The 25,464-nt window shown below is 31.4% G+C and overlaps 1 long non-coding RNA gene across 1 annotated transcript; it reads left to right on the forward strand.

The window, feature by feature from the left end:
- The first annotated feature begins 5,863 nt into the window (after positions 1-5,863).
- On the forward strand, positions 5,864-7,366 carry LOC108464954 (uncharacterized). The gene is made up of 2 exons (XR_001868377.2): positions 5,864-6,177; positions 6,928-7,366. It is a non-coding gene; the product is annotated as an uncharacterized LOC108464954 (long non-coding RNA).
- The last annotated feature ends 18,098 nt before the right edge of the window (positions 7,367-25,464 follow it).

A 25,464-nucleotide genomic window follows, 5' to 3' on the forward strand; every position in this document is an offset into this window, starting at 1 on the left:
TTTGTGAATATGACCTAACTAGAAAGAATGGTGATCCTAGGGGTGTTTTTGACATTATCGGTGGGCCATTATATGGTGTTGAATAGGGCAAACTCAGATACTAGTTGGGAATTATCATCGATACCGGATGTGTCGGTGCAACTGGCGCATGGGGCGTGTAATATGATGCGATGGGTGGTGGTCGTGCGAATATATCCTAAGAGAAGGTGTCGGTGCAAGGAATGATTGAACGTGTTGTGGTGCTTGTATAAAATAAAGTGATGATGACTGTGTTAGTGTAGGGAATGATTGCACGTGCTATGGTGCTTATGTAAAATAAACTAGTGATGAATGTGTCAATGTAATGAATGATTGTGCATGTTGTGGTGCTTGTGGAAAATAAACTAATGTTGTATGTGTTGATGTAGGGAATGATTACACATGTTGAGGTGTTTGTGAAAAATAAAATGTTGTTGTATGTGTTCATGCAGGGAATGATTACGCATGCTGAGGTGCTTGTGAAAAATAAACCAGAGTTGAAAGTGTAGATGTGTGGAATGATTGTGTGTGTTGTGATGATGATGTAAAATAAAATGGGTGGTTGAAAAGAATAAATGAACCATACTGATCAGGAGGTTGCACAGCAATCAGGTCCTTGTGTACATATAGAGCAGATGTCGATCCCTCCACGGCATCTCCTCCTGACCTAGGATTGATGGGCTTTCATATTGACTTCCTATGGTGACGTTGCCTACTCCTTTTAGAAGCCAACAGTAGATACGGCTTCCCGTGATACCTGAACCAATCCATGTAACCCGAAGATGTCGCCAACTCTGGCATGAGAAATGGTTCACACATTGGTAAGTAATCATACTTATGCTGTCAAATCTCGATATACTTTTTGTGAATGTTGCCCAATCTTCTCCGAGTCTCCCCCGCATGTCAATCTTGTATAGGTTATCGAGCTCTTAAAGTTGCTGCGAAATGCGTTACGCACACCAAAACTGTTGTATTACTCGGTCAGATTCGTGCATCTCGATTGTTGCAAAAATGACCAATGACACTTTCACATGCCAGATGCTACGGTTGGCTAAAAAATCGTCTGAGACACATTCTTGAATCCTCGGATCCGTATATGGCTTCCATACGAACTGTTGTATGAATTTATAAATTCCAACACATGCCTAACATTTAATTTCAAATGCTAGAATAAAAAATCGATAACTTTGAAATTCATAAACTATCATCCTCTTCGGTTTATTGATCTAAAGCTAGTCGGATATCCTCAAGCTCGGTCAGTATACCGTTGTGACTTGCGGGGTTGTTCCACCTACTCAAAAAATATGTTATTTCAAAATTACAAGAATATAAATTCCTAAACCGTAATAATTTTATCAAATGAATTTTACCATATTACGAGTAGGAATTCATAATGGACTTACACTCGAAGGCGTAGAAATGGTAGTTGATACCATGCTAACGATTAAAGAAGGAGCATGCAACCGCATATTTTAGCTTTTTCCAGTATCATCCCTCGACACATTTCTCGATACAATGTTGCCAGCATCACCAATCCCAACTAAGTCGTCCCATTTCTTTCAAGTCGGATAGTTGTAGTAGCCACTTTAAATGTACTAGATTGCGAGATTTATCTAGTATTAGTAGACTCCTAATCAACCTCAAGATGAATACACGCGCGAATTGTTCCTTTTCAACGTCACTCGCGGAGGCGTCGATATGTTGGAAGTTGTCCTCCAACCATCTCATCTCAATTCGGCTACCCCTAAATTTGTTTGGCACCTTCTCTAGCAATTGCTCGCATATTGCGCTCCAATCGACACTAACAACTAGCCCTGTAACGACATCTCAATCGGCCGGTAGACCGAGTTATAAACTAATGTCCTTGAGTGTAATTGTACACTCGTTGCAGGGAAGATAGAACGTGTGCGTCTCCAGTCTCCATCTCTCGACCAAAGCACTAATGATTGGGGAATCAATTTAGTCCCCTCAAGCATGCGATCCACGTATAAAAAGTCTGCATCTCGCTAGTGTCTGTGAATAATCTTTGGTGTACCTTTGTTTAAGTTGTTTATGTACGTCTCCAAAATCCGATCTTTGAGCTGAGTGTATAAACATAAAAAATTAATAATCTAAACATCATAATAATTAACTATTTAAATTTAAATAATTTAATAAATTTTCTTCACATCAAATAATTAAGTGATTAAAATTAAATAATTTAATAATACTTTCTTACCATTTGTAATTGAACGCCGAAGATGTACTTGTCATCCAAACGAATAAGTTGATTTGCCATTGAAGAATGAATAAACTAAAATCAAAGGATTTAGGCAAAAAAATTAAAAATTGGGAATTTAGAATAAAAAATCGAGAACAAGAAATTGAGAATCAAATTATGAAAATTGAGAGTTGAGTTGAAAATAATAAAAGTTGGAGGGCTTTATATAAGGAAAATTATGGTTGTTGGAGTCTCATAGCCATTGGAATTTTTGCTTGTTAGGAAATGTTCCTGTTGGACAGAAAATGTATCGTACATGACATGACGCATTTTCACTTATTTGGCATGGAAAACGTGCCACATAGGAGTGTTTTTATAAAAGAAAAGAAAACTTGTCTTACAGTGTGTGCTTTCCCTGCAACATCAGTGAAAATGTGTCATGTAGGGCGCGTTTTCTTTTCTCTCTCCAAAAACAGCATAGATTGATAAATTTAAAAAAAAAAAAAGTGGCCTAATTTCTCAATTTATTTTTCTTTTCAGCATATGTAAATAAATTAACCTGAAACAGTAGTGTTTAAATTTCAATCCAGCTTCCTTATGTTATAGGAGGAAATATAAATTTGAAAAATATTATTTGAATTTTTATTTGATATATAAATTTTTAAAATATTTAATATTAAATAAGTATCTATCAAATCTATAAATTTGAGAAAAAATTATTTAATTTTTAATATAAGGTATTTTATTTCTCGGTTTTATTTTAATTTTTCCAAGAGAAAAAAATATAATAGTTGTCATGTGAGGAGACAATTCACAGTTTTGGGTCGTCGTGTTTTCTTTTATTTAGAAGGACAAGATATATAAATCATTTCACATTGACTCCAAAAAGAATTTCTTATAGCTTGTACTATTTGTTTAGAATTAAATTTGTTTTTAATCTAACGATAATAAATTTTAGAAATTTTAATGTATTTATTAAATTAGATATATTTAAAATTAATAAAACATTTTCAATTTTAAATTTGACATATAGGTTTTTTTATAATTTTAAAATTAAAAATTTTAATATATTGAAAATATGTAAAGGGTAAGTAGATAAAAATTTTAATAGTAAAATTTGAAAATATTGCAGGTGTTTTGAAATTTGAATAAATAGATAAATGATTTCATTATTATTTTAAAATGATTTGCATATCATGATTCAGTCTGAAATTTTGTTGGGAAAGGGTTTAAAGGGAAATTAAGAAATAATAATTGCAATGATATACATACAAGGGTCAAAAAGAAGTAAGAAATCATTACTTTTTTTTCTTCTCAAATAATTCCAAAAGTAAGGAGAAGTCAAAAATGGTGAACTACTGCATCTTCTTAATCTAGTCTGTCTGAAAACATTTCCCTACTATTCTACTGCATAATTATTACTTTGCACCTCCAATTCTGTTCACCCTAATTTTGCATGTGGTATTCAAAGCATCATGCATGTTCATATTTTGTTAACTTCCAACAACTTTTTAGAGTCATTGATATCAAAAGATTCATGCGGGAACCCAACTAAAAGGGTTTAATTGCAGGATTATACAGTTTGAGGTTTGGTTATCTAATTAATTTGAGTACATTGTTTCCTTGCCATAACAAACCAACTTGGTTGAGTTATATTCCTAGACCCAATTTTTACTTTATTACCATTTATGTCTGAATCCAACGAAATCATGAATAAAATTATGCTTCCAAACCAAACGATTAATTTTTGACTTTTGAAATCATCTTTTTGTTCTCTCGTTACAACATCATATTTAAAATAAATATTTTATCTTCCTGATAAACACCACTTTACAACCTTAATGTTCAAAATCATGTTAAATAATTTAAGAAAGGATTGGTCCCTTAATAGGCATTTACCTGAATGTCTTAAAAATTATTTTATTTTAGATGAAGCCAATAGTCAGACCGTTTTCTAAGATAGTCGTAATTAGTACACGACACTCTTTTCCTTGCCGTCAATATCTTCTTGTTCTTTTTTTTTAGTAATCTCTATTATATATATATACATTATTTATTGGAAAGATATAAAATTATGGGTAGTTAGTTATTTCAAATATATTAGTAAATACATATCCATAAATTTAAAATTATCATCATCATTTCATTTTACATCTAATTAAATTCGTAATCTCATCAATTAAAAATTTAATAAGAAAATAAAAAAAATCTAATTCAATTGATTTTTTAATTACTTTAACCACTCGTGCTAGTTTTTAATCTAATCAATTTATAATTATTCTCCGCACTAATACTCTAATCTGTTTTATTACACCATTTTAAAATATTAATATTTTCTTATTTTCTTTTTATTTATACTCTCATTTAAACTTCGATTGAACTGATGTTATGAATTAATCAAATACAACTCATTAAGAAAGTATCAAATGTCAAAATTTTTAAAACAAAATCATATATTAATTTAATTTATTTAAAATAATTAATAAAAACTACTTATTTAAACTTGGATGCATGATATTCTAAATTAACTTTGCCAATACAACTTGTGCCTATAAAAAATTGACAATACAACAAAATCCAATTATCAAAATAATTTACATTTTAGTACGTTATCAGTAATTCATTTTTTAAGCCATTTTGTAAATATATTTATATTATTTTTGTTACTTTCACTCACATAGTAAATGTTAGGAGTGAGGATTAGGTTTAATCAAATAATTTTTTTTTGAGTTAATGAGTTAATAAATCTTATTTTATCATCCTAACTCGATTTAAAATTTTCTCGAATCGAGTCAAGTAAGATGTTATTTGAATTAAATATATTTGTTCAAGTTAAATTTAAAAAAAAAATTTGGGTCCTTATAACCATTGCCACCCACTATAATCAAATTTTCCTACCATAATCAAATTTGTTATTAACTCTCATTCCCTCATAATTATTTATTAATCTTTTACATACGAGTTAGCTTCTTTACTTGTTTAGTTGCTTCAATTATCTTCTGATTCTTGTCAACATGTATTTTGAAATTAAAAATATATTAAATATAAAATGTGATTTTTTTAAATAAAATTTATTTTAAAGATAAAATGTGAAATTGATACCGACAAAAAATTTAGCCAAATATTTTATGTCATCGTCAATTCAATTTTAACAAAAATTGATAAAGATTCAGCATGATTAAACAAATCAATAATATAAATAGTAGACATAAATTCGAAAAAAAAATTATTAGGGTTTAGGAGGAAGTTAAAATTTTGGGGGAAAATTAGAAGAAAAAAGTTTTTAGGGTTTGAGAAAATAAATTTTTGAAGGAAAGTAAAAGGGTTTGACTTTTGAGAGGGTTGAGGGGAAGAGAAGTAAAATGGTTTAATATTTAGTTTATTCGAATTATTCGAATTATTTAAATTTGAAAATTCAACTTGGTTTGAATTCGAAAATTGAAAAAAAAATCGAGTTGATTCAATTAACTCTGTTAATTCAATTTGAATAATTCAAATTTTAATTTTTTTTATTTTTTCGAATTAAACTGAATTTTTTATGCCCCTAATAAATGTATAATATTTTAATTATTTTATTACGTTGTAAATTGTGAATACCAATATATGTAATATAAGCAATAGCCGGGGTGACAATGAGTTGGATCCAGCAGCTTAAATCAGAGGGCTATGATTGTTGGGCTACCCTACTAATAATGGGCTTGAAAGCCTGCCTCTTCTTTCATGAATGGAGATTACGAAGAGACTTAGATTGTTCAGCCGGAACTCTGGAAGAGAAGAAAAAAATAGGATAATAGCTTCCACATCAAATTCCGTAGCTGAAATCGATTACAAAATTCGATTCCCCAAATTTTTAGGAAGGGAAATTAAGATTAACAAATGATTGCAAAAAAACAGAGGTGAAAGGAAATGTTTAGAAGAAGCAAGTTTCTCTCTTTCCCTATGGTTATTGGAGCAGTCATGTAAGTTTCATTATCTTGCTTTCTGGTTTTCTTGGGTGTTTGTTTGTTCGTTTGTTTGTTTTTCAATTTATTTCTTTTATATTAGTTGGATTTCCCATATTTGTTTGCTTGTTACCCAGCTTTGAAATCTGAAAATTAGAAGAAAAAATGCCAAATAAATTATTGCTTAAGATAATATACTCTTTGATTTATGTATTCATAGAAATGTTCCCTTATCAAATTTAATTCAATAGAACTCATATCTCTTGTTATTTTTTCATTGGGTATTTGATTTGGAGGGTTGAAGTGTTGAATTTAACCTGATTGGGAAAACCCATTAAAAGTTTATTCAGTTACAATCAAGTGGGAACTTTCAAAACAATGGCAGCTAAACACGAATTCTTCCTGATAGATTACTGTTTATAAACTTTACTATATGAGGATTGTGCAACATTATCTTTGAGAAGATCAGAATCTTGTTAAATGCAAACGGATAGGTTAGCTGGAATTGGTTTTATTCTTAGCTTTATGACTCTCAAATGGTATATGTAGTTCAATTCGATGCTTCCTAAAAGCTTTAAGTTCTCAATTTGCCAAATTAGCTTAATTTCTTTTGGTAGTCTTGGAGCTTTAAGGAACCAAAGTTTCCAGCTTTGTATTTACCTTTATTGTTGCCATGTATGATAGGCTAAGAGCTTTATATGAGGCTTAATGCGATTTTACATGTAATTGTTTTCATTGTTGAAGTAAATGACTACCTGGATTTTGCAGAATTGGAGTTGTTTCTGGAAAGGCAATATTCGGACCTCCACTTGATGATTACTGGAGAAAGAAGCTGCAAGAAGAGGCTGCTGCAAAAGAGAATGAGAACAACTCGACTTAGTTGAATATCTTTATTAAAATTTGTCTGATCTGGTGGTTTCCGAGAGCAAAAAAAAAAAAAAATGGGATCCGTTTGCCTTTGAAGATTCTGAAACTGTGTTCAAGCATTTGTTGTTGCTCGTCTTGATGTTTTTGAGCTAGAAATCAGCAATGGAGGAAAAGCTGGTATGCATCAAAGCATTTTGTACACGGTACTAGTGGTTCTAGGATGGATTCCTTCTTTATACTGCTTTTGCTGTTAAGAGATGAAAAGAATAACTCACTTCTCTTGCTGAACCGCAGTCTAGCAATATTCAATTGACGTGCCTGTTATGGTTTATGTTATAAATTTGTGCATATGCTTGTTTTGTACCACTGCTTGTCTAGTTAACTACTCAAATGTCAAACTGAACCGAAAATAGAATATAAGCTGCGTTGTGGTTTGACTGGCTTAGCTGCTACACTATGCATACCGAAGTTTTGTTTCAGTAGCACAGTGAGGGAAAAGGTGTTCCCATTGAGCTTGGGTGTTGTTGCCAGTAGATGCCCAGAAAACATTGCACAAATCGACCCGAATCCTTAACATGACTCCATATACAAAATGCAGGAGAAGTTTTGAAAGAAGCAAGACTAAGATGATGTTGGTTAAATTGAGTCCGACATAGGTGATGTCTTATATCTGCTCTTAACATGATTCTCAAGAAATCTTCAAGTTTTCCTGCAGGGCAGCTGGAAAATAGGTTTAACATGGAGATGGCGTGGTCGGGCCTAAAAAAATACATGGAAATTATGATAGATAGAAAATTTTGGGCACTAATAAAAATGTTAGCATTTTATAGGGTTTTAAAATATTTTCCTACACAAAAAATGTTAGCATTTAGAGTATGTGAGGTGCTTCTTTATTTATTTTTAAAATGCTAATCCCATCTTGTAATGCTTATTTACTCTTTTTACCAGCTTTATGTTAATTTTATCAGCAAATTTTTATTAAAAAGAATTTTATGGAGTATCTGACAAATTTTTGATGAAGAGGTGAAGGTTCATGGAAACTCTTAACATAATTATGTTAAAAATGATTAGTGTGAATTTCTATTTTAAAAAATATATATTAATTATTATAAAAATGATTAGTGTGATAATTTTTTTAAACAATTAAAATTAAATCATTAGCCTAAAAAGAGTTGATAACACATTTACTAATAAAATAACAAGAAAAATACAAATCATATGAAATTTTATCTAATTGTTTTAGTACATATTTGTTTGATTATTCACTCTTTAATATTTAACATATGCTCTTTATCAACATTTGTTAGTTTTGATCGAGTTCATCATTTGAATTAGAATATACATCTTTTAAGATTATCAAGATTTTTTCCATATATTTTTGAAGTATGGATCGTGTTAATTCTACTTATGATTCAAGTTATAAAATATGCAAGATACTAGTATGATTCAATTTTGTTTTTTATTCTATACTAAGGTGATGTTAATATGGAAAATATTTTTTTAGAACAACAAATGTCTTCTCAACAACATTTCAAAATCTTAAATGTCTCAAATTAAAAAGTTTGCAAACTGACTATAGTACTTGTGTTTGGTACCATTCTCTCAAACGGTATCATCTCCTATGATATAATACAAGAAAACCTTTTGTATTTATATAATTAATATCGATCTTATAAAAAGTTGATCACACGAATATATAATAAAATAAAGATTTAACCCAAAATATTATACTTAAATTATACTAGTTTTCCTAATTTAGTACCTAAACTTTTTTTCTATCAACCGAAGCTACACTTCAAAACTTGTTTTACCCAAAAAGTTAACTATTATTTTAAAAAAATTCCACCAATCAAGGACTGCCATGTGTGATATTTTATTTATTTTTACAAAATATTATTTAAATTACCAAAATTCCATTAGAAATAATTTTGAAAAAAGTAAAACATATTTACAATATTTTTATAAGTTACAAAAGTTACTGTCCAAAAAGAAAAAACATTCTCTGAAGTCGAGGGTTAGGGTTCTTGTTTCAGATGACATTGCAAGTTGGAGATGCCTATAGGAAGCTCAAAATCTTATGGTGGGGGGATTGAGTGAGCCGATTTGTATTTCAAATACCTTGGAGCAAAGGTAAGAAATTTTATGCGTGTTCAAAGTATAAAGAGGTATTTTTTTGGAAGGGGGATTTTGATTAATACCATAATTTGAAAGAAATTAATCTCAGACCCTCATTAAAAGCTATGGGTTATCAGGTTATAGATCTAATTTCGAATTTGATACTTTATGTACTTGATTATTGAACCTTTTTATTTTACTTGATGACTAAATTTTTTTTATTAGTTGTTTCTACTTTATTATTATCAGATTGTCGTTGATTGATATGAGTGAAATACAGTTTTGATGGAAGTATGATTTAACAAATATATGGTATGGGTGCAAATTTTTTGAATGGATCAGAAATTATGAAGGGAATGGGAATGTTGATGATTATATTGGATGAAGGAACTTCGTCACTTGAGTTTCCAACCCTCAAATTGCATCACTCTCATGTTTGAATAACTTGTACATGCTTCTCTTAACACCAATAACTAGGACCACACTTTTCCATGAGCAGTATATGTTAGGTTTCTTCCCATGAAAAACGACATGGAACTTCTCTATTTTTTTTTTTTTTTGTAGATTCATATTCTTAAATATCTAAAAGAGATGATGAAGACTTAAATTTTCGGTAAGGGAGGAAGATGGTATATTAAAAGCTTAAACTTTTTGGAAAGAAAAAGTAAGAAACGATTAAACAATGGATGATGGTAAATAATTATAAATGAAGGCTGCCATGGGGAAAACAAGATTATCATTATAGTTGGGTGGGAGATACGGATGGTCAAACAGTCAGTTGAATTAATAATCGAACCAAATTAGTATAAATTGAATTAATTAAAAATTTTTATTATTTAACCGTTAATCAAATCAATATTTTTAAAAAAAATTAATCAAATCAAAATATTTCAGTTAATTCAGTCAATTAATTGAATTAACTAAAATTTATATTTTTTTGCTAAAACAAATATAAAACATATTAAAAAAATTTTGATAACGCTCATTTGACTAAATTAACCGAAATAATCGAATTATAAATCTTGAAACACTACATAATTAAAAACACTACATGAGTTTTGAAATTAACACAATTAAAATGTAATAGTCTTTAATATTCTCTATTTGCATCAATTTCTTCTTTTCAAAAGATCTTCATTTGCATTATACCTACAAAATATATGCAAAAATGAGCATATACTAATATATATGCATTTCAAAAAATCAAATAATATAAACAAATGAATCGGTTGCAAGTTAACAAAAATGAGATAGCAAGCATACCCTTCAACTCATGAAAGCTCATGACTGTAGGGTAGGTTCTGACGCATTACAAGAAAAGTCTAAAATTTGAAATGATTAAATAAGTTAATTTATAAGTGATTGAAACTATTAAATTAAAAATAAACATACCATTTTTAGTATTGTCAAGCTTTTGGATTTGTTCCTCAATCTTCTTGATGTCTTTTTTTATGATGATTTTCGAATCCACTTTTTTTATGATGTCTTTTTTTTTTTTTTTGTGGTTCACTGAGAGAAACATGTGCTACCATACTCGATTGGCTATAAGCACTATGAAGTAGAGGCTTATACTCATCAAACAATTTATACAAAGCTTCTTTCAACTTTTGCATCATTTCACAAGCTTTTTCGGCATTAGACATTTCACTAAGTGCAAATTCAAAATACTTCAATTTTTGTCTAAGATCTAAAACACAAGAAACAAACACAAGCAAATTCATCTTATCAATATCACACCAATACTTATCATACTTGGCTTTCATCTTCATGGCCATAACACTAAATTCAACATCAATATTTGACTAAGCATTTCGTAAAAGGATATCAATTTGAGAAAGCTCATCAAAAAATTATTGGATGTGACATATGAAGTGTTGAAAACACGCAAAGCGACTTCATAAAAGTGTTCCAAGAAATCCCTCAAGTTTCTAACACTATCCCAATCATCCGCTCTAGGCCAACCATCCCCTTTTCAAATTTAGCCCTAAAGTTTGTATCTTGCTCTTCAAATCTCTCAAAATTCTAAGCAATGTCTAACATTAAGTAGGCTGAGTTCCACCTAGTACAAACATCAAGACACAACATCTTCCTGCATTTTATCTTTTCCGCCATAACACGCTCCTTAAATTTTTGTAATCTAGCTGGAGATTGCCTCACATATCTAACAGCCCCCTTAACATGTTCAACATATTTTTTCATTTCCTTTAAGCCTTCAACAATAATCAACTTCACAATGTGTGTCGTGCATCTCATGTGAAGATATTTACCATTTTGAACTAAACCCCCTAACAAACATCTATGGCGAGTTGAAATCATGACAAGTTGAAATCTTTGCTATTTTACATCCATGGTACGAAGAATTACATTTATGGCATGATTTCAACTTGTCCCTAGCAAATACCTTCCCAGAATGTCATTCTTCGTACTATAGATGTCACCTCTGACTTTGAAATCATGCCATACTTTCTGCATCTTTGATAAATTACTCACATTCTTCTTTTTGCACTTTTGTGATTACTTAACCATACCCATTCTAGAGGTCCATACAAACAAAATACTGTTATTCTTACATACATACTATAAGCCATTGTTTTATCGAAATCTATGAATGATTTTGTACATAGATAAAAGATACATTCTTTAATTATACAATTTGATCATTTCTCGAAAATACCAATTTTTTTTTAATAATTAGAGACATATAACCTTATTCAATTTACCAGACATAACCTTTACTCATATTTGTTCTTTAAGTCTAATTAAACTATACTTCAATTTCACCACATGCCTTAGCGCATTCTAGTTTCTCTGTTCTTGTCTTAAGATCATGTAAGATATGCTATAATATTCCATATGAAGCTAGCCACAAAGGAAGCTCATTAGAATATCTCATCTAAGGTGTAACATGATACGCCATAAGGACTTTTCCTTTTGAGCTCATTTCAACTATCGTTTCTATAGAATTCGCCGCGAATACCATTTCTTTCTCTCAGGGTCCGCCACAAACGCATTTCCTTCAAATGATTGCTACAAGGGCCATTCTTTAGAGTGTGCCACAAAAGCATTCCCTTCATAGATCCCTACAAAGGCTTCTGTTTCATAGATTGCCACAAAGGCTTTCTTTTCATAAATCGCCACAAAGACTTCTTTTTATAGATCACCACAAAGTCTTCCTTTTCGTAAATCGCCAAAATGCTTCTTTTTCTGGTGTGTTCACTATAAGGATTCACCTAGACTCACATTTTGTGATGTTTACCCCTCATCGTCTTGGATCACGCAGAGAATCCTATTTGGGTAACCACTTTCCTTTAGTTCTTTTCTATATGATATCATAGCCAACTATGGTCTTATACAATATAGTGCCATAGCCAATGACTTTTCCTTTCAGAAATCGTGTTTAAAGTCCCAATGGGCCCTTTTTTGACTCCATGCGATGAATAGACACAAACTCACGTAACAGACCTTTCATGCATTATCACCAAACTTAACATACATCTTAGACATGCTCTTACAATAACATTCTCAACTTCAGATTTCTTATCACATACTCTATACTTGTTAGATTCATACAACCTATACATGCAAATCTTATCCAACATTCATATACTAGCATACTCATCGTACCATCCTTTTCTAATGTTAGTTTATAGTTCATACGATTCTTCATAGAAATATCTAGACTAAACCAGTTTACATACACAGGAATTAGCTTAGGGACTTACTTTACACCCATGAACAGTAGCTTGATCTACAGATCCGAACACTATAACAAAATCTCAACAATTTTTTGCTTATAAGACATAAAGATACCATTAAAACTCATTTATATAACTTTTATCATCATCTAAAACCTAGATAACCTTCATGTAACACCTTACTTCCTCATCTTACTATTTACACACATAAAATAAACTTCATCTTACTATTTACACATATAAAATAAACTTACTCTTTCAAAAGTCAACATGCAAGTCATAATACTTACCTAGGATATGAAACAACCTTCTACATGAATTCTGATTCTTAGTTTCAACTTAGCAAGAAAGATCCTTGATCAGCTTTAAAGCAAGTCAGCAATGGTGTTTTTTTAAAATAAAAGGAAGAAGATAACTCTCCATTTCTTATAAAGGTTACATCAATATAAATATATGTAAAACTTATGATCTCATAGTGGAACTTGACACGTGTCACAAACTTTCAAAATTGTCCTTATTAGTGGCTTACAGTTGTAGAGAAACGTACACAAGAATCCAAAATCTTTATGTATCATTGATTTATCCTTTAATTCATTCCTAACCATCTCGTTAGAACGTAACTCGCACCATAACTAGACAAACTAGACGATATTTAGCTTTGGCGATGCCCTCATTGCCTAAGAACCCTTGACATGCTTACCAATATCTTTTTCTATACGTATTCACACATTTCAAAAAGTAATCCTTACCATATATTCTAACATTAGCTATACGCCTCTGCATGTGCCGAAAGTGTCAATTGGGCAAACAGAACCACGCCACTTAGATTCTTTGGGTTACTTGCCTAAACTCAGGACCCACCAATACTGGGTGTTACAACTCATCCCCACTCAGGAAATTTTGTCCTCAAAATTAATACGATCTTGATGAATTTTATGCACTCAAACAATAACTATTTGCCCATTTGGTGAAACATATGGAGCCCATATACACTCAGAATATCATCAAGTTAGCCCTCTTAGACGAGACCCACACTTAGCGGTTTTCACTAGAATTTCAAATTTTTATAACTTACCTTGTGATAGATGTCACCATCATATTGGAGGACTTGAACAATCATATCTTACTTGACTTCTCCTGTAAGATTACCTTTAAGTCATTTCAACACCCCTTTTTACTTTGCCGCAACAATTGAATCCCTAATTTCCTATCTACTCAGTCTATTCTCTACCTTCGTCCTTATCTACTCAAAGTACTAATAATTTTTCCCTTATTTTTTTCTTTCTCATACACTTGTCATTAAAATGGTTCAAGCCACCACTCGAAGGAGGGGCTGACGCCAAGCTAATCGAAATGTCTCTTTTACCAACCTTGTTCCATTTAGACCTCATGGTCACGAGAATACCTTGCTTGGGGTGAGAACCCAGTCAATTACTTGTAGTACCACCGAGGATGAGATGACTCGATATCTTGGAATTCGGGGTATTCGAATCTCAAACTTCGGTTACATTTTTCAGTGACCTAAAAAATGTCGTTTAAATAGTAATACCAGAGGTTTCATTTCATCCTTAATTATTCCAAAGGTCGATTTCCATCTACTAATAAACATCTTCTTCTGTTCTGTCTTATATGAGTATGATATTGTATAGAGGTGGTTATCAATTTTATCTTGGTGATGCTGGTTACTTGCAACATTGATTGTTGCATGCATAATAAGCCACATATGTTGAAGGTCTTTCAGAAGTTGCATCAATTGAATGTAATTTGACAAGGCATTTTTGCTGCTAACGCCTATTTTAGTACACATTTTGAGTGTAAGCCTATCATTCAGAACAGTATCTCAAACCTCCATCAGAGGAAAGGAAAATACTTGAGGGTCATCCGTAGGCTTGATTCTGGTTTTGGGGAAAACCAAATGGTCCCTTCCCAAGAAGAGCACTTGCAACCAATGTCAGCCAGTGGACTCTGAGTTTGCTAATGTGCAATATAAACAATTAAAGAAGGGGCATTTGCTTAACTTAGTGGATCTCGATTCAGTTAGAAATGTGTTCCAATATTGCTTACAGGAAGTGAGCCATAATGGTTATCAATTAGAGGATTTTTTCAAATTATTGGACGATCTTATAGTGCCATCTGGTTTCGAAGCCTGACCATATAACTTAGATTAAGACTCGAAAAACATTTTGTTGAGAAATTAAAGAAAGCTACCTTTCTATTTTTATAGCATTTGTGGCTTTTCTCAAAATTAGAATCTCGCTATTAATCCTTATACGACTCTACTTCTATTTCCAGTTGAGCTAACTTTCTTATTGATGGTGCAGGGTCTTCATCATCTTCAGTTCTCAAGACATGGACATCTCGTCTATCCTCAAGGGAGCTCGCAATCTGGGAAAAACCACTACTGTTAGGGGTGAGTATTCGATCGAGTCGAGTCAATCGAGTAAAAAAATTTCAAGTTAGTAGAGTTGACGAATCCTATTTTAGCAACTGAACTCAATTTGAATTTTATTCAAATTGGATCGAATCGAGTCAAAAATTTTTGAGTCAAGTCAAATCGAATTAACGAATCCCATTATTTATACTCAATATTGCATTTACATGAACTGATTATTTAACTAGTAAACGAAGTATAAAATTATTTAACTACATAAATAATATAATGGTTTTGCCTTTTAACTTAATAAGTAAACATTTATCAAAACAACATAGTTTCACCTTTTAACTTAATGGTTTTGACTTTTAACTTTAGAAAAGGTAAACATTTATCAAAATGGCGTAGTTTTGCCTTTTCTTATTTAGATTTTCGGATAATTTGAATTGTGTAATTCATATTCGAGTTAAACCAAAAAACTTAATTTTTTATTCGAGTTGATCCAAATAACTTGATTAACTCAAATAATTTGAACTATTTAATTCAAAATTTGAAAATTTTATCGAGTTTTTCGAATCAAATCGGATTTTGCTCACTCTTAATTATTGCTTCATCAAAGAAGGCAACAACAAAGAAAACTAATAAAAGGATTAGAGTGGAAGAGAGCACTTTTGATTCTGGTAGTAGTGCTTGCCCTCCACTAATAAGGCATAGTCCATATAGGGAGCTTTGTGACTGTAGTTGTCCCTACACCTTACGTTCCTACTATTCTAAAGATTCCATCTTCTCTAAAGAAGTCCGCTTTTCATCCAAATTATCCCATGCCTTCATCTGATCCTTCATTGTCAGAAAGTCCATCAGAGGCGATCTTTTTGGTTCAACCAACAATTCTTCTTTCTCAAGTACCTGAGGCTGTCCCTACTGGAACAGGAAGTATCTTCCCTTGGCGAGCTCTTTTAGAGTCTTTGCCAACCCCCACACCTCTTAGCAAAATTTTCCAACAACAACAAAGTTTATTACCTCCTCAGCTAGGAAAAGCTTTCTTTTCTTACCTTGCATCCACTTCAAATGAGAACCCTTTAATTGTTATGGCCCAAGTATCAAATATTAGGTCTGTTGAGCAAGGTATTTGGAGTGGGGCTCTTAGAAATGCCAGTCAACGTTACAGAAATAAAATATTTGATTTAGAGAATGCTGCAAAATCTGGCGAAGACTCTTTGGTTGAACTACGCCAGCAATATCGAGAGGCTACCAATTTGTTTGGAAATCTAGATGCATGACTTGCAACTTTAATGGGCAAACACAAAGATGCTAAGACTGAAAATGAACAACTAAAAGAGGAAGTCAATTCATTGAAGGACAAAAAGCTTGCATTAAAAAAGAGGTTGAGAGCTATGGGAGAGAGGAGCCAACGTCATTCTCATGATAAAAACTTCAAGAAATATCAAGAGGACACAAAAGAATCTCATCGAGGCCTTACCAGAGTGGAAATTAAATTTGATTCTGTAGGCCCAGGTGGCTGCAAGTCCTCTTGATCTTAGAAAAGTAAACTTCGACTGTCTCAAAGATGTTTCTACTTATTCATTTAGCTTTGATGTTTACCATACAAAAGGCAAAGAGTAGGAAACTTTCCAACGAGAATGGAGGTAATCAAAAGGTTTTATCATTCCATCCATGCCTGTTGTTGAAAACAATGATGAGGGCTCAACATCAGATGATTAGATTCCATATGGCATTTTTCCTACTAAAAGGGTCCCTATCGAGCCCAGTGATCAACATGATGAAGGGGAAAATTGAAATTTACTTCTTTTTTCATGTACTTAATTTCTTTTTATCTTTCATTTTTCCAAACTTTGAACAGTGTAATTTTTTTCTTTCTTATTAATACAATCATTCCCTTATCTTCTCTATTGTCTTACTTATTATTTCATTACATCTTTTACCTTACACATAAACAAAGTTGCCTACTCATACCTTAGAGACTAAGCTAGGCTTAATGTATTATGCATACATAGCTCATTCACTTTCATATTTTGAGAACTGACTAAATCGAGCTTTGATACCAAAATTTGTAACGGCCTCAACCCAATCCGATTCACTGAATCCAGATCTCAGGTGTTAGAACAAAAATATAGGCTTATGCTTATATATTCATACCAGACTTCCCTAAATATTAAAACTTAATTAAATTAATCTTTCAACCAACATCTCAATTGAATACATAGGACAATTACTACTATTGTACAAGAATTTCTACTTCAAGGGCTTTCAAGCGAACCTCATAACTTAATTACATTATCTCAAAGTGTAAATCTTAAATAATGCTACTTAATACATTTATGCTACCAACTTGTTCTGTATGCATAATAGCTCACCCTGCCATTTCCTTGGCATAGCCGACGCATCGTCCCTCCTAGCATAGACCTAAATTAACTTACCAACAGCATAATGCACAGAGGTAAGTTCATAAAAACTTAGTGAGATAAATAACAATTTACCTAGATCATTTTTTATTTCGCATTTGGTTATTCAACTCGCCATCTCATTGTTCTTTGTTCTTAAACTTCTCCTTAGCAAACCTTCCCAAAATGCCATTCTTCGTACCATAGATGTCACTCCTGACTCTGAAATTATGCTATACTTTCTACATCTTTGATACATTACTCACATTCTTTTTTCTACACTTTTGTGATTCCTTAACCATATCTATTCTAGAGGTCTATACAAACAAAATATTATTATTCTTACATACATACTCTAAGCCATTGTTTCTTCAAAATCCATGAATGATGTCATACATATATAGAAGATACATTCTTTAATTATATGATTTGATCCTTTCTGGAGAATACCCATTTTATTCTAATAATTACAAATAGATAACCTTCTTCAATTTACCAGACATAACTCTTACTCAAATTTTTTCTTTAAGTTTACTTAACCTATATATCGATTTTTCCACATGCTCTGGTGCATTCTAGTTTCTCTTTTCTTGTCTTAAGAGCATGCAAGATATGTTAAAACATTTCATACGAAACTCACCACAAAGAAAGCTTATTAGAATATCTTATCGAAGGTGTAACATGATATGCCATAGGGAGTTTTACTTCTGAGTTCATTTCAACTATCATTCCTTCAGAGTTCGCCGTTGATGCCATTTCTTTCTCTCAAAGTCCACTACAAATGCATTTCCTTTAAATGGTTGCCACAAGGGTCATTCTTTAAAGTGCACCATAAAGGCATTCCCTTCATAGATCGCCAGAAAGATTTCCTTTTCATAGATAGCCACAAAGGCTTCCTTTTCATAGATTTCCACAAAAAGCTTTCTTTTTTTGACGTGTTCACAATAGAGATTCGCCTAGACTCACATTTTGTGAGGTTTGACCCTCATCGTCTTGGGTCACGTAGAGAACCCCATTTGGGTAATCATCTTCCTTTAGTTCTTTTCTATATGATGCCATATCCCAGCTATCGTCTTACACAATATGGTGCTATGGTCATGGACTTTTCCTTTTAGAAATCGTGTTTAAAGTCCCGATAGACCCCTTTTTTACTACACGGCGGTGAGCAGACACATACTCACATAACAGACCTTTCATGAATTATCACCAAACTTAACATATATCTTAAACATGCTCTCACAGACATATTCTCGACTCTGAATTTCTTATCGCGTGCTTTATACTTATCATATTCATACAACCTATACATGAAAATCTTATCCAACATTAATATATCAACATACTCATCATACTATCCTTTTCTAATCTCAGTTCATAGTTCATACACATGAATCAGCTTAAGGACTCACCTTACACCCACGAACTGTAACTTGATCTCCATATCCAAACACCCATCCTGAAATCTCAACAATTCATTACTTATAAGACATAAGGATATCATTAAAACTCATTCATATAACTTTTATCATCATTTGAGACCTAGATAACCTCCATGCAACACCTTACTTCCTCATCTTACTATTTATGCACATAAAACATCCTTACTTTTTTAGAAGTCAACATGCAAATACTTACCTAGGATATGAAACAACTTTCTGCATGAACTCCGATCCTTAGTTTGAGCTTGGCAAGAAAGATTTTCGATCAAGTTTAAAGCAAGTTAGCAATGGTGTTTTTTTAAAATAGAAGGAAGAAGATAACTCCCCCTTTCTTATAAAGTTCATATCAATATATAAATGTAAAACCCATGATTTTATAGTAGAACTTAACATATCTTACCAACTTACAAATTTGTTCTTATTTGTGGCTTACAACTGTAGAGAAACATATATAAGAATCCAAAATTTTTACATATCCTTGATTTATCCCTTAGTTCATTTTGATCATCTTGTTAGAACGTAACTCGCACCATAACTAGAAAAATTAGGTGTGCCTTACCTTTGGCGATACCCTCATTGCCCAAACACTTATCAATCTCTTCTTGTATACATATTCACACATTTTAGAGAGAAATCCTTACCTTTTACTCTAACATTAGTTATACGCCCTCTACATACGCCAGAAGTGTCAATTGGGCAGATAGGGCTGCGCCACTTAGATTCTTTCGAGTTACTTGCTTAAACTTAGGACCTGCTAATATTGGGTGTTACAAAGGTAATTCATCAATCCCAATCATTTGTGCTAACTCTTTCCTATATGCTTCCTGATCAAATCTCCAAGTTGAAAGATGCCCTTCTTCCTTCAATGCCTTACTAGGTAAAACTAGTTGCCATTGGCTAGTGTTAACAGTATTAGTAGGATTTTTCTTAGATGAACTGATATGATATTTCAATGACCCCGTGCCATTTTCTTCTCATCACAACAAAATTTCTTTTCATAATAATTACATTTAGCCTTACTTACACCCTCACTATTAATAAACTTAGTAAAGTGAGACCAAACTTCTGATCTTTGAGGGATGACTTTTCTTTTCCTAGTAGTCCCTTCTTTTTTGGCTTGAAACTTCACCTACTGAATTTCTAAAATCTGTTGAAATGGGACTAGGAGGTGTAACACTACCCTCAAATATGTTGGTTCGATGGATATTCTACAATGTATATACATTTTAATATGGTTTCCAAGAGTTTAATTCATTCTAGAAAAATAAAGAATCTGATAAGGTTTGCAAAACTTCTCATATTCATAGTGTTTAAACGACAACTAACATAAATATCACTAAAACAACATGATAAGATTTGCAAAACTCAATAAGACTCCTCATTAAGATGTTTCTTTACCATAAATAAAATTACAATTTAAGCTAAAGAAGTTGTTTTTAATAAATACTAAAATCTTGTATAAGATAGTGGAATCGCTTGGCTAAAAAATTATTAAATTTGAGCATATTTCTTTTCGTTTGAAAGCAGGATTGAAATATTTCCACACTTCTGGAGCACGTCAGCATATGATTTACTACAATGTTTAATGTTAAGTGAAATAAAGATTTTGCATAAGTTAAATCCATAAAACCTTTTACTTAATGAATAAAAACTCTTAGGAATTAAAATATTTAACTATGGATTTGTTAAAATATTTTCTAGAATACATGTTAAACAAGCTTTATATGATAATATGTTTTGATATAACAAATTAAAATGTTTTTAAATAGAAGTTAAAGTTGAATAAAATTGGCAAAATTGTATATTCAAATGAAGTCTAAGAAATATAATTTTGAACCTACACTTTGAACTCTTAGAAAGTTTTTGAATCAACCAAGTTAAAATAGTTTCAATTAAGTTAGAATTTTTCAATCAAAGTTAAACTATTTTAAAACAAGTCAGAATAGCTTCAGAAAAAAAAAGTATCGATAATTTTTGGCCAAGTATTGATAGTTTTTAAATATCAATACCCCTCAAAAAATTGGTACCAAATTGACATTTTGTTTCTCAAACATTTCAGCTACGTATCGATCTAGTATCGATATTTTTCATAAGGTATCAATAAAAGTTCATTGGTATCTATATTTCTGGCTCCATCAGTCACTAAATTTTACATTAAATGCTAAAAATATTGATACCTTGTTAACAAGTATCGGTACTCGTGATTGTAAGTGAATTAAATGCACTAGTTATTTCATCCCCAACGACTCTATTAATTTCTCCAACAACCAAAATGGCTGGAAATCAATTAGAGGGTATAAATACTAAATTCCAAAGGTCCTACAACTAAAAGAAAGATTATCAATCTTAAAGATCAATAAAAAACAATCTTGTGCTTACAATTCTCAACAATTTTGTTTAGACACACTTGCAAGCTTCATTGTATTTATTTAGATAAAGTGTTTCTCTTTGTAAGTGAGTTTAGTTTGCAAACATTCTGATCCTGTAAGGGTTTGTTCTTAGTTTGCTTATTATTTATTCTCTTTGAGAGGGTTTTGTCTTAAGGTTTGGGTAGAAACCTTAAGGGAGTTTGTAAGGTTAAACATTGTTCTCAAATGTTGTTAAATTAGTGAATTTGGGAAAATATTTATTTGTGGAAAGCTAAGGTAGTGGACTAGGCAATTGGGGAATACATTTCTATCAGTAGTTTTTGTGCTCAAGTTTTATAAATGAAACAACAACTTATGGACTATGAAATTGATGTAGATATCGTTCCTATCAAGTGTGAAAATACTAGTAACATTTGTCTCACTAAAAATCTCATCCAACACTCTAGAACTAAGCATATTGAGATTAGACATCATTTCATTAGAGATCATGTCCAAAGAGGAGACATATTTCTAGAATATGTTGACACTTTGCATTAATTAGCTGATATTTTTTACCAAATCTTTAGATAATGTAAGATTTTGGACACTTAAGAGAGAATTAGGTATTACTACCTTACTTTGAGTTTGTGTTAAAATGATTTCATGCACTTCGATATTTTTAAAATGCTTTTGACTTAAAATTGATTGAAAAAGCATGTATGAAGGATTTCTATGGATTTTATGTGCAAATAGTAAGGGGGGTTAATGTTGCATGTTTAATCTATTTTGACCTATTTGGTCTAGTATACAAATTTTTGAATTCCTTTAACTATGCTAAATTAAACTTTATTTGATGTAAATGTTCAATCTTCACATAGTTTATGATTTTCAATGATTCATATACATCATGCTTTAATTCTATGCAATTAGGTGTATGAAGTCATTAGAAATGGCCAAAATGATTACATCTTTTGAGTTTTTTTTTTTCTTATTTCTATGTGATTGCACCTTAATGGTTATTTTGTATCTTAAGATACTTCAATGCTTATTTTGCAAATGTTAGTTCACTTGTTCTTTATTTTTAATATCTATCTTTAGACTAACCATTTTCTTTTCCTTTTAAGTTTTATTTGTTTATTTTTGACATAAAAAAAAGAGGAGAGAAGAGAAAAGTAAATTTAATTGGTATTTGGTTGATTATTTTTAATGACTAATCTTTTAATACTAACATCTAAGTGACCAATTTTTCATACTCAAGTCTTTGTTTCAAAATCATAAAATAAAGTCTTTGAATGAAGTAGCAAATTCAAAAAAGAATTACTAAAATATTTTGTTATGTAAAAAAGAGGAGATTGTTAAACAAGCTTTATTTGATAATATGTTTTGATATAACAAATTAAAATGGTTTTGAATAAAAGTTAAAATTGAACAAAATTAACAAAATTGTATATTCAAATGAAGTTTAAGAAATATAATTTTGAACCTACACTTTGAACTCTTGGAAAAGTTTTTGAATTAACCTTTCAATCAAGTTATAATATTTCAATCAAAGTTAAACTATTTTAAAACAAATCAGTATAGCTCCAGATAAAAAGGTATCAATAATTTTTGACCAAGTATTGATAGTTTTTAAATATTGATACCCCTTCCAAAAATCAGTACCAAATTGAAGTTTTGTTTCTCAAACATTTCAGCTAAGTATTGATCTAGTTTCGATATTTTTCATAAGGTATCGATAAAAGTTCATTGGTATCGATATTTTTGGCTCCAACTGTCATTGAATTTTGATTAAATGCTAAAAATATCTATACCTTGTTAGTATATATCGATACTCATGGTTGCAGGTGAATTAAATGCACTAGTTATTAAATCCCCAACGACTCTATTCGTTTCTCCAACAACCACAATGATTGTAAATCAATTAGGGGGTATAAATACCAACTTCCAATGGTCCTACAACTAGAAGAAAGATTATCAAGCTTAAAGATCAATCAAAAACAATCTTGTGCTTACAATTCTTAGCAATTTTCTTTAAACACACTTGTGAGCTTTCATTGTATTCATTTAGCTTAAGTGTTTCTCTTTGTAATTGAGCTTAGTTTGCAAAATTCTGATCTTGTAAGGGTTTGTTCTTAGTTTACTTATTTTTTATTCTCTTTAAGAGGATTTTGTCCGAAAGTTTGGGTAGAAACCTTAAGGGAGTTTGTAAGGTTAAACCTTGTTCCCAAAGGTTGTCAAATTAGTGAATTTGAGAAAATTCTTAGTTGTGGAAATCTAAGGTAGTGGAGTAGAAAATTAGGGCCGAACCACTATATATCGACGTGTTCATTGTGTCCATCTTTTTCTTAGCAACCACAAAATTTTTGAAAGGCTAATTCACCCCCCCTCTTGGCCATTTTGAGTTGATTATTCGAGCTAACAATACATCATGGTCATTATTCAAGCGGTTTCAATTAGCAAATAAATATATTATGTTATTTTTACCTTAACAAAAATATATTTAAGAACTTTTAAGTGATAGAATTTTTTGCCTCATTCATTAAACTTTTAACCTTTAATTTGCAAAAAAAAAAAAACCTTAATATTTTCAAATCTTTCAACAATTAAAAAGAAAAGCATATTGACTTTCTAAATCATTTCTCTCTCAACTTTTTCAACACAAAAATCACAAAATAACAAAATGAATCAACAAAATGCAACAAATAACATCTAATTTATAATAAATAACAACACTCATACATATAGGTAAATAACTAATAAATAATTTACAATACAAAATAATAAATAAGGTAAAGTACTCCTTGAATAAAAAATAATAAACACAAACCTTCCAAGGGCTAGGTGATCTGAGATACGATGATGACCTCCCACGTCTTGCTGCTGGTCATTTGTCTCTGTTTTAAAGATAATAACATATAGAAGGAAGATCCCGAGACATGGAAACACAATGTTCACATTGTCTTGTTAACATGTATATCTTCTTCTACTACTAAACTCTAGCTTTATAATTAACGAGAAAAAGAATACAATCAGAAAGTGATATTACTAGTACTAGCAATACTTCTGACCTTGAATACATCATTCTTATAGTCACAAATTCTGATGCTGCCCAAGTCCAACTAAACATCAATTAGAAGGGGCATGAAAAAACGCTAGCATAAGCTCAAATTTATTCATTCAATGTATCCAACCAAACTACAAGAACTTTCACCCTATATAACTAAATTTAATACAACTTTGTTTTCTTTCTTGTAACCGAATAGAGAGAAATAACAAAAGGAAAATTAGATAATTTAAAAGAAAATGCACTAGAAGAAAAGGTTTTGGTACTAAGTTATATTATCTACTACGTGAGAATGACCTTGAACAAGAATGAGCAACCTTACAAATTGGAGAATGACTCTGTCTACAACTTAGAGGAGACCTTCTTGGAGGACTATGTTTATGCTGGACGGTGGTGACTAGTGGTGAGCATGTTATCAGTGTTGGGTTGTCGGTAGTAGGGATTTTGGGAGATTTCAAAAGACTTTCGATTTTAAGAGATCAGAAATCAAAATAGGGTTAAGGATTTTCCATATATATTTTTTTGTTTTTAGGATTGGGTTGGGTTTATTAAATGTATATTGGGTTGGATTTATATTGGCTGGGTAGGAGTGTTGGGGTGGGTTGATGCTATCATTGAGAGCACCAAAAATATCCTATCCCTATAAAATAATAAAAATAATAATATAAGGGAAGTAGGGTCAAATCCTTAGGGACCGGATTTGCACAATTGCTTGTTCCTTGAAATCCTGGACAAAACTGTGTCCAAGAAAACTTGCGTACCTGGAAAAAAAAATAGAATTAAAAGTTTTGATCTGGAAAAAATAAAATAAAAACATAATTAAAAGTTTCGATTGAAATTCCGAAAATAATAGAAATAAATAGAGTTGAGGAAAAAGAGTTCTTATGGAGAGATTCCAGCCTCCAGTTTCCGCGATCCGCCTTAGGTTCAATCCTCGGCTTTTAGGTGATCTTTCTCAAACAGAATAAGCTAGTTATAGTGGAAGAGGACGCCTACGACCACCA

Source organism: Gossypium arboreum, chromosome 12, assembly GCF_025698485.1.
Source record: "Gossypium arboreum isolate Shixiya-1 chromosome 12, ASM2569848v2, whole genome shotgun sequence".
In the NCBI taxonomy this organism is placed as follows: Eukaryota; Viridiplantae; Streptophyta; class Magnoliopsida; order Malvales; family Malvaceae; genus Gossypium; species Gossypium arboreum.